This window comes from Dendrobates tinctorius, unplaced genomic scaffold (genome assembly GCF_039654945.1).
Source record: "Dendrobates tinctorius isolate UK_male_01 unplaced genomic scaffold, ASM3965494v1 ptg000391l, whole genome shotgun sequence".
NCBI classification, from domain to species: domain Eukaryota; kingdom Metazoa; phylum Chordata; class Amphibia; order Anura; family Dendrobatidae; genus Dendrobates; species Dendrobates tinctorius.
In genome coordinates this window covers 1,055,644-1,071,898 of record NW_027362057.1, presented here as the reverse complement: position 1 = coordinate 1,071,898, position 16,255 = coordinate 1,055,644, and the positions used below count along the sequence as shown (strand labels likewise).

General features: G+C 40.4%; 1 long non-coding RNA gene across 2 annotated transcripts in view; it reads left to right on the top strand.

Moving 5' to 3' along the window:
* LOC141076159 (uncharacterized) overlaps nt 1-16,255 on the top strand; it is a 185,249-nt gene that overhangs the window by 130,047 nt on the left and 38,947 nt on the right. For both annotated transcript variants that reach the window (XR_012227428.1, XR_012227427.1), the window contains 2 exons: nt 2,278-2,333; nt 3,512-3,614. This is a non-coding gene — a long non-coding RNA (uncharacterized lncRNA). The remainder of the gene's footprint in view (nt 1-2,277; nt 2,334-3,511; nt 3,615-16,255) is intronic.

The window sequence follows — 16,255 nt, the reverse complement described above, 5'->3', positions numbered from 1 at the left end:
AGAGATACAGTAAAAAGATACGAGAAATAGATGTAGATACCGTAGTTAAAGATAGGTAGATATGAGAGATAGATATTTCATTTTAACATTTTTATAATTCAGGTTGCTTATGTTAGTATGTCAAACAGAATCTACTTAATGTGAAATTCACTTCCGTTTTTTCTTCATTTCTCAATATACCAGATAACTGTGCAATTTATAAATAAAGGTAAAGAAAATAGTAACTATAAATAACTGAACTCAAAATGACTTTCACTTAAAACAAATCTCTTTGTGAAACTGGATTAGAAATATTGGAGGTAAACTGATGCTGTACACAATGCGGTTTGTATTTAGGCACTTCAGTTACATAGGTAATTTTATTAACATTTAGATATTAGTGATTCCAGTCTGGCTGTAATGATCAATATGCCACATGTACATACCATATAGTGTGAAGATGATGTTGTAGAGCAGCAGCATTTGATTATCAGGGCTAATTTTCCCTTTAAAGTTATGATAAACTCTAGTCTTTTACACTTTGGTGCGTGTTTCCAGCAGTTTGGATAAAGGAAATATTTAATCTTATAAATTTGCTAACTTGGAAATTGATAATTTTGCTTCCATCAAAGGAAACACAAATAATGTTTCACTAAAAATGAATCCGTACTGGAAAACAATCCTCTGTTTCAGGAAAAGTGACATAACACTGATAGTATATGTAATTAGACAAACTGTCAATAGGTGACCTATGTTACAGTGTAGGATATTTTTTGGTTATTGTTTTTCCTTTTGTTATTTCCTTACCTTAAATATGTTTTCATCTATACTTGTACTTTCATCATGGCTTATTCTTTTCGAACTTTGCACGGTCTTTATTGAGTGTTATGGCTTTTTTACATAACTTTTTATAGCTTTGTTAGAATATCTTCATGTTGCTATATTCTTTCAGAAACATTACAAAAGTGACTTGTTTTTGTGAAATTCACCAGTTGGTCACGTTTCTATCGTACTTTCAGGAATGTTTCCAGAATGGGCATTCCTTCCTCCTATATATATTTATTATACAATGTATATATATAATTTTTTTTTCTCATTTAACTGTTAAACATCATGGTTTATGTTAGTTTACCAAAGAACACCAATTTGATAAACTAAACTTAATCTATATGCTATAATTAATTCAACTTAATGCTATACTAAATATTTACCTCCTAATTACATCATAAACCAACCAAACGATTTCTCATTTTAAAGATCTATTATTTGATGAGCTTTTGATTGTTATTTTCTCTGAGTTTTTCGAACACTTTTGTTTCTGCTGGCCATATGTCCAGCCATTGTAACCGATAAAATGTATTTTCCATGCTTGTTTATTTTTTCTAATAATTGTCAGAATCAATCCATTCGGTTGTCAATGAAAAACTACCGTATATCTGTTCCTTGGATCTAAACCATAGTGTCCATTTGACAGAACTTGCAGGTGTCTCAGATCATTTTTAATCTGTTCACTTTAGTCATGTGCCAAAGATTTCGCATTAGGAAAAAATAGTGTTTTTTATTTTATATGCCGTTTTTGTTTTAATGAAAAAAATACTTTCTTCTGAATGGCATTTTAATACACTGAGGGGAAGGAGATGCAATCCAGTGGTGCTGCAGTGTCTCCATCTCTGCTAGTTAATTGTCTCCTTTGTGAATAGTTGTGCCGCGCTACACTCTATGTGCCAGACATGTTTCCTGTGAGAGATATGAGTTAGTGGCCGCTCAGTATCTGTGACTGTGCGAGGCGTTTCCTGCAGTTTTTTTTTTTCTGCTCCAGAGCACTGCCTATTTTTTTCTGAATGAGTGTCCTTTGTGTAACCTCAGTAATTCAGAACTTCTTTGATTCGGATGGGACTGCCCTTTCTTTGACGTGATTGCTTGCACCCAGCAGCATGTGATTGGTCAGCCTCTAATTGGCGCTACTCTATAAGACTCCAGGCTCTTGAGTTATGCTAGACTTTCTCATTCCTGCCTCTCTGACAATCACACACTTCAGCCAAAGCTGTATGGGAAACTCTGGATTTATCAATTGCATTGACAGAAAGCTGCCTCTGCCGGAGGAACTCAAGGACTGGGATTGAATGTGTTCTACAACTTGAGAAGTCTTTCTAGGATTGTTTGCTGCTGGTTAAACCCTCAGGAATTCCAGCTAAGGCTCGTTTTTCTAGCCATCTCTAGTCAGTTTTGGATGTCAGGAGCAAACCAGAGGAGATCGTGTATAGAAAGCTGAATAATGTTCTTTTCTCTTCCCTCTAGTACGAAACAATGAGACTAGAACAGAAGCTTAGATATTATCTTCAACTCTTCCTTAGGTGAGTTCAGTAAGTGGAAATGTTTCTTCAATTAACATCTTACCTATCATGTTAATTAATATTGGAAACTAATGATGGGAAACAAGTAGCTTTTATTTCAAACTATTGAGAAGTTCTGTTTGTACTGTGTAGTAATTAGTTAGATAAGACAGTAGAATTTCCATGTTTCTTTTTACTCTGTTAGATACTATCTGGTCCATACAATCAGGGCAACTGTTACCACCCACCTTTCGTGTCTACCTCTTTCCTCATAGACTGTAAGCTTGCCCTCATTCCTCTTGGTATTTGTTATAATCTACTGTATGTGATTATTGTTATGCTGTAATGTCTATTGTCTGTACAAATCCCCTCTGAAATGTAAAGTGCTGCGGAATATGTCGGCGCTATAAAAATAAAATTTATTATTATTATTATTATTATACTATTATAGTACAAGGCTGCTTTTAACTAGTTAAATCTGACACTATCGACTTGCTTGAAGCACGTGGCAGGAATGATCTTCTACTGACGTAATGCTAATGACAGACTACATAGCGAGTCAGAAGTATTTACTAATCTGAGGTCTGTTATATGTTGAGATAGAGAAGTTACAAGACAATAGTTCCTTTCATTCATGGAGACTTGCTCTCACACTTCAGTGACAAGCAATGGAGAGAAAAGTGAGCTGTATCTCAGGGTATCTCAGGGTCTTAGTACTTGCCTGTGGCTATAATCGTAGAGAAGCTCCTTAATTTATTGATATAGCATATGTGTTTGTGTGTGTTTCTGATCTATGTGTGTGTATATAATATATCTATTTAAATATTTATTTCCTCCTTATGTGTAGATAGACCAGGGGATATATATATATATAGCCTGACAAGTTTGATTTGATAGTCTGTCCTCTAGTTCCTTTACAGGGTTATAAACTTAGCACCCTATCTGTTTTATGACATTTAAGATCTAAACAGGAAACATTTTCTTAAGTGTAAAAGAAGCCGACAGTGATAAGAAAAAAATGTCCATGGAGCAATGTCCCTGAGCTACCCAGAGGTTTTACATTTTGCCCAAGTGAAGGTGTGTCAGTATTTTATTAGCTTAGTGCATGACTATGAAAGATTTCTACCAGAATGTGATATTGATCAGTGACTATGTGAACAAAGAACTTATGTATTTTTATATTGTTTTTTGGGGGGCAGGGGGGGCTACAGAAAATTGGAGGAAGTATCTCGTCAGCAGACGGCAAGCTGATTTGTGGAGTCAAGTGCTGGATAATCTAATACCACGACTGTGTGATCTTATGTAAGTAACGTCACATCCTCATTCCTTCCCACGTGAACTAGCTATGTCACATCCTACTGTCCAAATATCCAAAGCTCTCCAACTTATTCTCCTGACGCCTGCCTTCAGATGTCACGCTGGTGATCTAATTTGTGCACTGATGTGGAAAATGTGTGGGATTGTCCTGTGCTGTTACAAACTATAGCCAAGAATTTTTACGAGTGTGTTCAGTGTCCTACAGCCTGCCTATCTATGTATATGGCCTGAATGCCAGAATTATTACAACATGTAGTTCTTTTACTTTCAGCATTAAAGCTTGGCCAGGTTTTTCCATATTTCCAATTCTTATAATGTCACATAATACAACGATACTTCATTCTATTACATCTTGAAAGTTTGTAGGATAAAAAAAAATAGAGAAAATATAAATGGATCCAAAGTGGATCCACTGATGTGGGTGTTTAATTTTTAAAACCTATTAGGGTATGTCTCCACGGGTCGTAATCCCTGCGCTTTGGATGCAGCGGATACCCCGCTCCGCCCAAAACGCCGCCTCCCTGTTGTACGCGCGGTGATTCCGGATGTGTTCATTGAACACATGTGGAATCACTGCATCGTATTCATAGACTGTGCTATTTATCTTTCGGAGACGCTCCGTCTCTGCAAGATAAAAAGATATGCTGCGGCCTTGAAAGACGCACCGCATGTCCGATTATGCAGGGCCGCCGGATGCGGCCCTGCACGCATAGTGGAGATGGGATTTCATTAAATGCTGTAACATCTGGACGCTGTGGATTGAACGCTGCAGCTGTACGCAGCATCCAATCTGCAGCAAATAGTGACCAAATCCTTAACGTGGAAACATACGGTACCTTAACATACCCTGTTAGGGTATTCTGCGTTAAATGTGGCTTTTTATCATTTCTTGACCATAGTGCAAAGAGCATCTTTCGCTCTGGACGACCTGACTTGTCCTACAGTACAGAGACAACTCATTAAGTTAAATACTTAATATACTTTGCAGGTTGCTGTTGAAAAATTGTGCACCTATAGGCTGGTTTCCATGAGGCTTTGAATAGTGCTATGGCGCATACTTAATCTTTGTGTCATTAACACTCTTAATCACTGTGATCATGCAAGTATGGAGAAAAATGGAATTTGGGACCCTAATATAGCGATTCATGGGGTCTCCGTTATGGTACCTACAGCAGGCATAAAATACTGTCAAATTTTATGCAGGTCTGGAACAAATGCTGCAAAGTTAGAATGCTTTCAAAATAGAAGTGTTAATAGTTTTTTTTATCAATTAACAAAATACAAAATGAATTAACTAAAGAGATCTCAATCAAATCAATATTTATTGTGACTTCCTTTTGCCTTCATAACAGAATTAATTCTTGTACATACACTTGCACACAGTTTTTTAAGGAACTCAGCAGGAAGATTGTTCCAAACATCTTGGAGAACTAACTACAGATCTGTGGATGTAGACTTGCATAAATTCTTCTGTCTCTTTATGTAATTCCACACAGACTTGATTATGTTTAGATCAGAGCTGTGCAGGGGTCACATCATCACTTCCATGACTCCTTGTTCTTTACATGTATATTTCGGGTCATTGTCCAGCTGAAGAACAAATTTGGAGCCAATAAGATGTCTCCATGATTATACTGCATGACAGATAATTATCTGCCTGCATTTCCCAGCATTGAGAACATAAATAATCTTGACCAATTCAACATCTCCCTTTGCTGAAATGCAGCTCTAAACTTGCAAAGACCCTCCACCATCTTTCACTGTTACCTGTAGACCCTCATTATTGTACTGCCCTCAAGCCCTTCAACAAACTGCCTTCTGTTACAGCCAAATAATTCACATTTCTACTCATCAGTCCAGAGCATCTGCTGCCATTTTTCTGCATTCCAGTTCTTATGTTTTCGTGCATAGTTAAGTCATTTGAGTCACAGTCTTGTTTCCGTGTCAAAGGTATCGTTTTTGGTCAAATCTTCCATGAATACTATTTCTGGCCAGACTTCTCCAAACAGTAGACTAGTATAGGTGGGTCCTACAGTTTACTGCCAGTTCTGGGCTGATGGCACTGCTGATTTAGAATGGAATTATTACATCTAGTAAATTCTTTCATCTGCTAAATCAAGTTTCCTTAGCCGACAACTGTTCTACAGTCCTCGACACTTCCATTTCTTGCCGTTCTCAATTCTGAGAAATACAGGAGATGCATATGCATCAAGGAGACATCTGACGTAAAATTTATTCTGAAACATGACAACAACCCTCAATACATACAGGGAATGTAACTAATAACTATCTTCAGCATAAAAAAAAAAAAACAAGAAGTCCTGGACGTGATGACATGTCCCCCTGGCTTCCTCTTTCCGGTGGGGTGGTGAACTCCTGAAGACTAACAATCTGGACCAATGGCATGACTGAACAACTCGACATTTTGTTATTCCATGGAGCATGCAGAGGCAGCTTTGTCTTTCAAGCATCAAAGGAGGTTCTGGAGATGGCTAGATCTAGTGATTAACCAGTTTTAGAGCAACGCTTGCAAGTTCAATACCAAAGATCTTGCAAGAACATGCTCCTTGACTAAGAAACTGGCTGTCTCTGATAATTTGCAGATGTGGCTGGTAACCTACACAATGAGCAACACACCGCAGAATGGCAGGCACGGTACCATATAGGGAATGTGCCTCTGACTGCAGAGCCCCTAGGAGAAAGCTAGAAGGAAACTCGGTGCAGTACCCAATTCCCCCCTTCCACTAACTCCCCAGGTGATGCCATAATTGGGACGCCGATCTGACCAACGGGAAGAAAGAGGAAGGGGCGTCCGGCCACAAATTCAGGTGCCCGGGGTCTATGACTTCCTCTTTCTCCGCGGCTGACCCTTGGAACCTATATATGTGACCGACCTGTTAACCCATCCAGGCCTATTGGTGTTTTTCATTATGGGATTGGCGGGAGGGGGGAAGGCACTGCTTACGTCACACAGGTCTCTGCAGTCTTACAAATCCCTCTGTTCTTGAGGATGGAGAAAATTTGTAATATTCGATAAACTCAAGTTGCATGTTTTTAAGTTCTTTGAAATTTTAGATTGAGAAAAACGTGTTTCAAATTAGTATTTGCCATATTAAATCATGGTCTCAGATCTTAACTTTCATGGTGATTGGTTGCACCCTAATAAATGCTTAAAGGGGATCTATTGCCAGGTTTTGCTACTTAATCTGAGAGCGGCATAGTATAGGGGTATAGCCCCTGATTCCAACGATTTATCACTCATTGCTTAGTGTAGTTTTTATAAAATTGCAGTTTTATCAGCAGAAGATTAACACCAGAGGACTTCTTGGACCGATGAGAGGTAGTCCAACTATGCCACCAATACAGAATATTAGTTTTATGCCTATGCACAGTGTACACAGAAAGCTGCCAATCAGTGGTGTGGGCAGAGTTATTCAGGGCTAGGCATTCAGAGAACTTGTGGACCTGCAGCAAATAAAACAGTTTTTAATGAAAACTGCAGCACCTAGTAAAGTAGAACCTTTTTGTTTCCAATCTGTCTTATTTTTTGGATTGTAGATTATTTTATTCAACTTTCTAAATATGATTGAGTGTAGCCATTGTGCCTGTGTTTCTATGAATAGCAATTCAGCGGGAAGGTGTTGTGGGCATGCTATGTAGCCTGTGCAGAAGAAATTTGGCAAAGAGCAAGTGACTTGTTCCCAACTACAGTATTGTGAATGGAGAATGCTGTACTATTGCTATATAGGTGTTAAGGACTAGTGACGTTATAGCGATATTGCTAGCGATATCTCTGTGTGTGATACTTACCTACGACCGGCTCCCCTGCTGGTTATCGCTGATCGCGCGAGAACGTTCAGGACTGTTTTTCGTCGTCAGCTTCCTGCGGCGCTTCCTGCTGTGACGACGAGCGACGCGTGGAGGCGGGCGGGAGGACGCAGGATCGCCGTGTCTGACAGGTAAGTAGCGACCCCCGTCCCCAGCGATGTCGCTGGTGAGATCTGCCTGTGTGGCAGCTCACTAGCGACAACTTAGCGATGTACCAGCGATCCTGACAGCGTCATATCGCTGGTCGGGATCGCTGGTACATCGCTAAGTGTGACAGTACCTTAATCTTCCATTATAATCCTGTCTGTGATAATGAGATTACTATTAAAAAGTGATCTCCACATCAGTGTCACCATGTACAGATTGAAAATAGCAAGTATTTTTTTAATAATGATAGTGACATGTATTACCAACTTTTTTTTAATAATACTTTTAAAGGGTTAGTCTCAACATGTGTTTTAAAGAGCACACTGATCAACAGCCTCCTGACTTTCTTGTTCCTGGGTGGCAGGCACCCTTCTTGCGGGATAATTCTAATGAAGCAGTATTGTCCTGCTGCAGAACTAAATATGCCATATGACAATCAATGTGCTTGTTCCAAAGTCTGCACTGATATCTGTACATGTATATGGAGATATTTACATAGCAGTGCATTTGAACAAGTGCACTGTTAAGTAGGTGAAAGAGAGCAGTGATTAACTGCTCAAGCAGCTGATTGGTGGAGGTTACTGGCTTGTGATTTTCAGGACTGATAACAGCAGCTCTGGATGGAGAAATTGACAGGTAGAGGGAAGGTGAGCATCACTGACAATTATCTACAGAAATGAATGAGCTGGAGAAAGGCTACAGGGATCTCAGGAGTTAAATGTCAGATCCCAGTCTTGAATATAGCTACTGCGCATTTTGGGCCATCTTTTGTTGATCGGTCCCCTTGGCAACTAGCTATAAACAATGTAAGACAAAAGCTCTCATGGCAGGAGGATGACAGCAGATCAAAGAAGCAAGTCAGTTGCAAACTTATTTTCATACTGTATAACTGTTCCAAATTAATAATACGAGAACAGCTCTTTAACATGAAAATTTGATTTTAAGAATAAGTTTCTGCCAATAACAAAATACACAAACTGACAGATAGCTGAAGATGGTTGGCAGAGAATGTTTCTAATGTGCTGGATGTGTGCATTAATTGAGGGTGTATTAGTGTGGATAAATACTACGTGGACAATACCTTTTTAAAGAAAATAATCCCACTTCATGAAATAAAAAGACAGGATGCTAATCTCCTGTACCAACCCCGTTCCAGAGATGCCAGGGCTCGTATGACATTGTTATGCCCTGTGAACCTGCAGCCAATCAGTGGATGCTAATGGCTGCTGCACTCTCACTTCTTCCATTTGTTCAAGTTTCACGCCTTCAGATGAACCTTGGAGAAATAGAAGTAGAGCAGCCTAAAAGCAATCTCTCATTGGCTGATGGACTCAAGTGGCATAACAATGTCACGCAAGTTCCAGGGGAGCCCTGGCGCCAATAGCGCTGCAATGGCGACAGTACAGAAGGTGAGTATATGGTGTATGTATTTTATATGGGGGACTCCTTTATTTAAAGTGGGGTTGTCCAGGTAGTGGACAACCTCTTTAATTTTCATGATGGAAACCAGAATTTTTATATTTACACTGGCAGGAAAGCAATAGGCTTATAATTTGTTTTTTTCTTTTTACATTACCACAGTTTTTATGAATTGCTATGTAGATTATTTAACAAGCAAATATCTCAGCTATCCAAACCATGTCATATTTCAGGAGCAACAGATTCTCTTTACCTTCTTTCTCTTTTACCTTACATGAGATAGTCAATGGGGTGTTTTATAACTGAACTATGTTTTTAGGCTATATATAACTTCGTTTTGGCTTTGCATATAGATTTGTAGGTAGCCATGTGTTTAGGTTCTATCAGTGGACATCAGCATTAGTACTATCGTTGATGGCTTAACAGACCATGCCCTCTTTACCATAATACATAGCTCCTGCATGTGAAAGTGTCTGACTTAGACCTGCCCTGGTACTGGTAGCTGAGAACTATCTGGTGTAACCCTCAGACTGGTTTGGGAGGTGCAGAATACTTACTCTGTGAATCAAGAGTACTGATGACTGAGTTGGGTGTGGTGGCTTTGAGTCAGTGCAGTGCTATTTTAACTATAGATCTTTTGGTTTTTGGAGGTGGGGAAAAAGCTTGGCACATTAACTGTTAGCTTGGTGGTCTATATAAGAGCACTATGAATATTGCAGTTTCCAACTGACTGGGATTTTCACATTTTAGTATAGGTTTGTATCCCAGTGAAATAAAGTATCATTATTCTTCCCAAAAATAATCATGCAACAAGGACAATTGTGATAAACAGCAAATAACTACTGTATATGCAATTTATCTTATGTTCTACTAAGCATTCCACTCTCACAGATTACCTGTATTTGAAAGCGGCATTATAGACCAATGGGGTGTCATTTCATGGAAGTTCATATATGTAGGTTTCAGCACTTCATTTCTTTAACCCCTTAATGACCACCAATATTTTTTTTTTTTTTTACTTACCTGAGTTATAAGAGAATAGCATCCCCATACAGGTGACAATCCAGCAGCTGTCGGCTGTATACTATAGCTGGCAACTTGCTCTATCAGCCACAATCAGTGTTGGAACTGACTATAGTCATTTAACCATTTACATGCTGCTGTCAATAGTGACTACATGTTATAAATGGTTACCAGAGTGTAGGGCTCCCTGTTATGAATGAGTCACCGTAGGAGGCAAAAACAGAAATACTAGCTAAGTCCAGAAAACCAGAGAAGTTGGCAGCTATCGGATTGCAGACCCCTGAACCTATCAACAACAACTAGCAGTAGCCGTGGGGGGTTCCTACGGTGCCCTAGACCCCTCGATCACAGCCGGAGAACTAAATAGCCTAAAGACAGAAAGGGAAATCTAAACTGCCCCAGAGCAGACCCCAAAGCTATAGGCAGCCCCCAACATATAATGATGGTGAAGCAAGAAGAAAAAACACTAACACAGATAGAAAGATAGGCTGAGCAAATGATGGGGCCCAAGCTAACTAAATAGGACAGGATAGAAAAGCTGCTGTCTGCAATCCGCAAAAATCCTATCAAAACAAGAGCCAACAGACTGATAGGGAAAAAAGCCCTGAAGACACTAGGCTTCAAAAAGACTATATCAGTACTCAGGTATTTTCTGAAGACAGAGCAAAAAGGAATTCAGCTCATCCCAGCAGGGAAGGGCAGAAATCCAGAAAAACAAGGCAAAACAAAACCAAAACACAAATGCAAAAAGCAGAACGGAAAACTTAGCTTTTGAGGAGCAGGAATCAGACTGGTCTCCTAGAATCCCTCAGAGAAATCACCAGCAAGGTAGAAGGGCGTCGGCTGCCTTAGATCCAGTCAGCAATTCCCGTCACCCAGTCATCATCATCCAGCTCAGGTGCTTGGTAATCAGCCTCACTACCTTCCTTCACCAGAAGAGGGAGTTCATCAGACCTCAATGGTGAAGGGGAAAATGAACTCACAACAGCTCCTTCTATATCCCCAATGGCACCATCTTGATTGCGTCGTCCTGATGTTTGCCATCGCAATTCACGACCAAATAGCGGCCTTAGAAACTGCTGGCTATAGTAACCTATTCAGAAGTTAGCGAAATGTTGGGGGTGCTGTTCCTAAAATTGTATCACTTTTGGAGGTTTTCCAATATATAGGACCCTCAAAGTCACTTCAAACCTGGATAGATCCCTCAAAAAAATAAATTTTGTAAATTTCCTTGAAAAAAATGAAAAATTCCTTCTACAATTTTAAACCTCCTAAAAGACTAACAAAATAAAATAGCATTTTACAAATGGTGCTGATGTAAAGCAGACAAGTGTAGCTATTTGGAGAAGTAATAATTTGCCAATAAATAGGTTATTGTCATCAAAATGTTTTATCGTTTCTGGTGCTGCATTAATGAATGAGACTTGGCTACGTACAACTGACCATATTAAATGTATTCCTTAAGGTGTAACTGTAGTTTTGTAAAACTTTTCATATATTATAGGTGCTGCATAGTGTTGCTGATCAGTGGTGTCCGGGTCCTGAGACACCGTCTAATTGGCCAAAATACCACTCTACGAGTGAGTGTTTGGATCTATACCACCTTTACTATTGAGCCTGTGCACTGCTTTGTGAGTGTAGGTCTTACAGGAGCTGTGCTATTTAGAGCAGTGCTTTGCCGATCGGTGTGGGTCTCAAGACCCCGACCTCACCAATTAGCAAGGTTGTGCATCTACTATATAATTGTCTAATTCTGTCTGTCTATCTGTAATGGAAATCCCGCCTTGCTGATTGGTCGCGGCCTAACTGCCGCGACCAATCAGCGACAGTTGCTTAGTCGTCGCAGCAACACGGCTGCATTGCTTATTGTACAGGCACATTACAGCCGTTAAAGGCATCACTGCTGCGTCGCTCATTACACAGGCACAGTCCTGTACATATTCTGGAGTACAATACATTAGGTAACAGCAGAACAGTGACTGCAGCTCTGGGTGTAACTTGCGTACAATACATTAGGTTAGAGCAGAACGGTGACTGCAGCTCTGGGTGTAGCTGGACTACAATACATTAGGTAAAAGCAGAACAGTGACTGCAGCTCTGGGAGTAACTGGAGTATAATACATTAGATAACAGCAGAACAGTGACAGCAGCTCTGGGTGTAACTGGAGTACAATACATTAGGTAACAGCAGAACAGTGACTGCAGATCTGGGTGTAACTGGAGTACATTAGGTAACAGCAGAACAGTGACTGCAGCTCTGGGTGTAACTTGCGTACAATACATTAGGTAAGAGCAGAACAGTGACTGCAGCTCTGGGTGCAGGAGTATAATACATTAGGTAAGAGCAGAACAGTGACTGCAGCTCTGGGTGTAACTGGACTACAATACATTAGGTAAAAGCAGAACAGTAGCTGCAGCTCTGGGAGTAACTGGAGTACAATACATTAGATAACAGCAGAACAGTGACAGCAGCTCTGGGTGTAACTGGAGTACAATACATTAGGTAACAGCAGAACAGTGACTGCTGCTCTGGGTGTAACCAGAGTACAATACATTAGGTAACAGCAGAACAGTGACTGCAGCTCTAGGTGTAACTGGACTACAATACATTAGGTAACAGCAGAACAGTGACAGCAGCTCCGGGTGTAACAGGAGTATAATACACTAGATGGTGGCCCGATTCTATCGCATCGGGAATTCTAGAGTCTCTGTTAAAATAAAAAATAGTTATAAAATAGTTATATACTCACCTTCCGACGGCCCCTGGACTCTGTCCCGCCTCTCACCACGCTCTTCCGGTCCCAGTAATGCTTAGCGAGAAGGGCTGGAGATGACGTCACTCTCACGATCTCTCTGATCCCCACCTCCGACTCAGGTGAATTCCCTTACACAGATTGCTTGAATATAGTGTACAGATCTTGCTGAGCAGCAGTTGAAAGGCGCTTTTAAAAGTGTATGAACTGGGCATTGACATGATTGACAGAGGAGGCAGCAAAATAAGATGATCAGATATATTCCCCAAAAGTTATAAATTTTAAATTCTTGAATAATATTTAAAAACAGTAACTGTTTAAGTTACTCTTTATCTAGTTGTGGCATAGGAAGAGTAACAGGTGCAAAATGCGTAAGATGGTATTGGGGAGTGGGTGAAGAGAAGGTATACAGGAGACAGACCATGAAAGCAGAATAAACTTCTCCTGAGACATTGCATGATATTTCTATGAAACATAAATCAGAAGTTTGATGTGACATTTGAAAGCTTCTGGTGCTGCATTAATGAATGAGACTTGGCTACGTACAACTGACCATATTAAATGTATTCCTTAAGGTGTAACTGTAGTTTTGTAAAACTTTTCATATATTATAGGTGCTGCATAGTGTTGCTGATCAGTGGTGTCCGGGTCCTGAGACACCGTCTAATTGGCCAAAATACCACTCTACGAGTGAGTGTTTGGATCTATACCACCTTTACTATTGAGCCTGTGCACTGCTTTGTGAGTGTAGGTCTTACAGGAGCTGTGCTATTTAGAGCAGTGCTTTGCCGATCGGTGTGGGTCTCAAGACCCCGACCTCACCAATTAGCAAGGTTGTGCATCTACTATATAATTGTCTAATTCTGTCTGTCTATCTGTAATGGAAATCCCGCCTTGCTGATTGGTCGCGGCCTAACTGCCGCGACCAATCAGCGACAGTTGCTTAGTCGTCGCAGCAACACGGCTGCATTGCTTATTGTACAGGCACATTACAGCCGTTAAAGGCATCACTGCTGCGTCGCTCATTACACAGGCACAGTCCTGTACATATTCTGGAGTACAATACATTAGGTAACAGCAGAACAGTGACTGCAGCTCTGGGTGTAACTTGCGTACAATACATTAGGTTAGAGCAGAACGGTGACTGCAGCTCTGGGTGTAGCTGGACTACAATACATTAGGTAAAAGCAGAACAGTGACTGCAGCTCTGGGAGTAACTGGAGTATAATACATTAGATAACAGCAGAACAGTGACAGCAGCTCTGGGTGTAACTGGAGTACAATACATTAGGTAACAGCAGAACAGTGACTGCAGATCTGGGTGTAACTGGAGTACATTAGGTAACAGCAGAACAGTGACTGCAGCTCTGGGTGTAACTTGCGTACAATACATTAGGTAAGAGCAGAACAGTGACTGCAGCTCTGGGTGCAGGAGTATAATACATTAGGTAAGAGCAGAACAGTGACTGCAGCTCTGGGTGTAACTGGACTACAATACATTAGGTAAAAGCAGAACAGTAGCTGCAGCTCTGGGAGTAACTGGAGTACAATACATTAGATAACAGCAGAACAGTGACAGCAGCTCTGGGTGTAACTGGAGTACAATACATTAGGTAACAGCAGAACAGTGACTGCTGCTCTGGGTGTAACCAGAGTACAATACATTAGGTAACAGCAGAACAGTGACTGCAGCTCTAGGTGTAACTGGACTACAATACATTAGGTAACAGCAGAACAGTGACAGCAGCTCCGGGTGTAACAGGAGTATAATACACTAGATGGTGGCCCGATTCTATCGCATCGGGAATTCTAGAGTCTCTGTTAAAATAAAAAATAGTTATAAAATAGTTATATACTCACCTTCCGACGGCCCCTGGACTCTGTCCCGCCTCTCACCACGCTCTTCCGGTCCCAGTAATGCTTAGCGAGAAGGGCTGGAGATGACGTCACTCTCACGATCTCTCTGATCCCCACCTCCGACTCAGGTGAATTCCCTTACACAGATTGCTTGAATATAGTGTACAGATCTTGCTGAGCAGCAGTTGAAAGGCGCTTTTAAAAGTGTATGAACTGGGCATTGACATGATTGACAGAGGAGGCAGCAAAATAAGATGATCAGATATATTCCCCAAAAGTTATAAATTTTAAATTCTTGAATAATATTTAAAAACAGTAACTGTTTAAGTTACTCTTTATCTAGTTGTGGCATAGGAAGAGTAACAGGTGCAAAATGCGTAAGATGGTATTGGGGAGTGGGTGAAGAGAAGGTATACAGGAGACAGACCATGAAAGCAGAATAAACTTCTCCTGAGACATTGCATGATATTTCTATGAAACATAAATCAGAAGTTTGATGTGACATTTGAAAGCTTGGTCTTGTGACTGCTGCCATCAACATCCAGACTCAAGCAACGTTTCTCTAATCCATCTGTAACTGCCTTCTATGAAATGACTCAGTTCCTGCTTTTCTGAAGGCAGTTTGGTTAGGGGATCTAAAATATATCTGAGAATGTGGATGTGGTCAGCATAGTCATCCCACAAACATTTACAAGGAAACCCACAATAACTGCCAAGAGTGAACTATGAACTCCTGCTTTGCCAAGACAAGCCAAAGATCTGCATGTTTGGATTATTCACACACATTAATGTTATCACTTAGTAATGCCTTGCCCGTGCCTCTTTAATTATTGTACCATTAGTCACAATTGTTAACCGATACATCCCGCAAACACTTGCCATCATGATCTAGAAACAGATCCTTTTAAGTTCGGCAACTGTATACCCCAAGGAACGATAAAACAGATTTTATGGCATAAATATTTTCTGATATTATAAGTAAAGCACGTCGCTAAAAATAAATCATGCACATGAGAATAATTCCCAAGTTTGTAGATTGTGCAGTAGTTTTAACTTTTGAAGGGAGTCATAATAAGGAACAAATTATATTGGAATTTTTCAATAAGGTAATTTATTCTAAAACCAGTAAAAGGGATGCACAGAAAACCATTTGCCCCTTTAACAAAAACCAGTGCCAATCCACAGGTTGTGTGGTGTTGTACTGTAGTTCTGCTCCTATACATTTAGAAATGAACTGTAGTACTAAGTGGGTGTTACATGGGGGGCATCCTATCTTGGCCTCCCCGGGGAATCAAAAGTTCAGAAGAGTCCAATGCAATGCCGATATGATTAATTACTGCTTCATTGTGGTGCCCATCAGCACACAGTCATTTCAGCTTAGGCCTCTTTCATACTTCCGTTTTTGACAATCAGTCAAGATCCGCCAATTTTGAAAAAAAACGGATCCGCCATTTTTCTTTGCGGATCCGTTTTTTTCCCCATTGACTTTCATTATTGGCGGATCCTGACTGATTGCCGTCCGTTGCATCCGTTTTTGTGGGGATCCGCCACAATGTTAGTGTCCGTCAACATCCTCAAAGATTTCCAAACGGAGCTTGC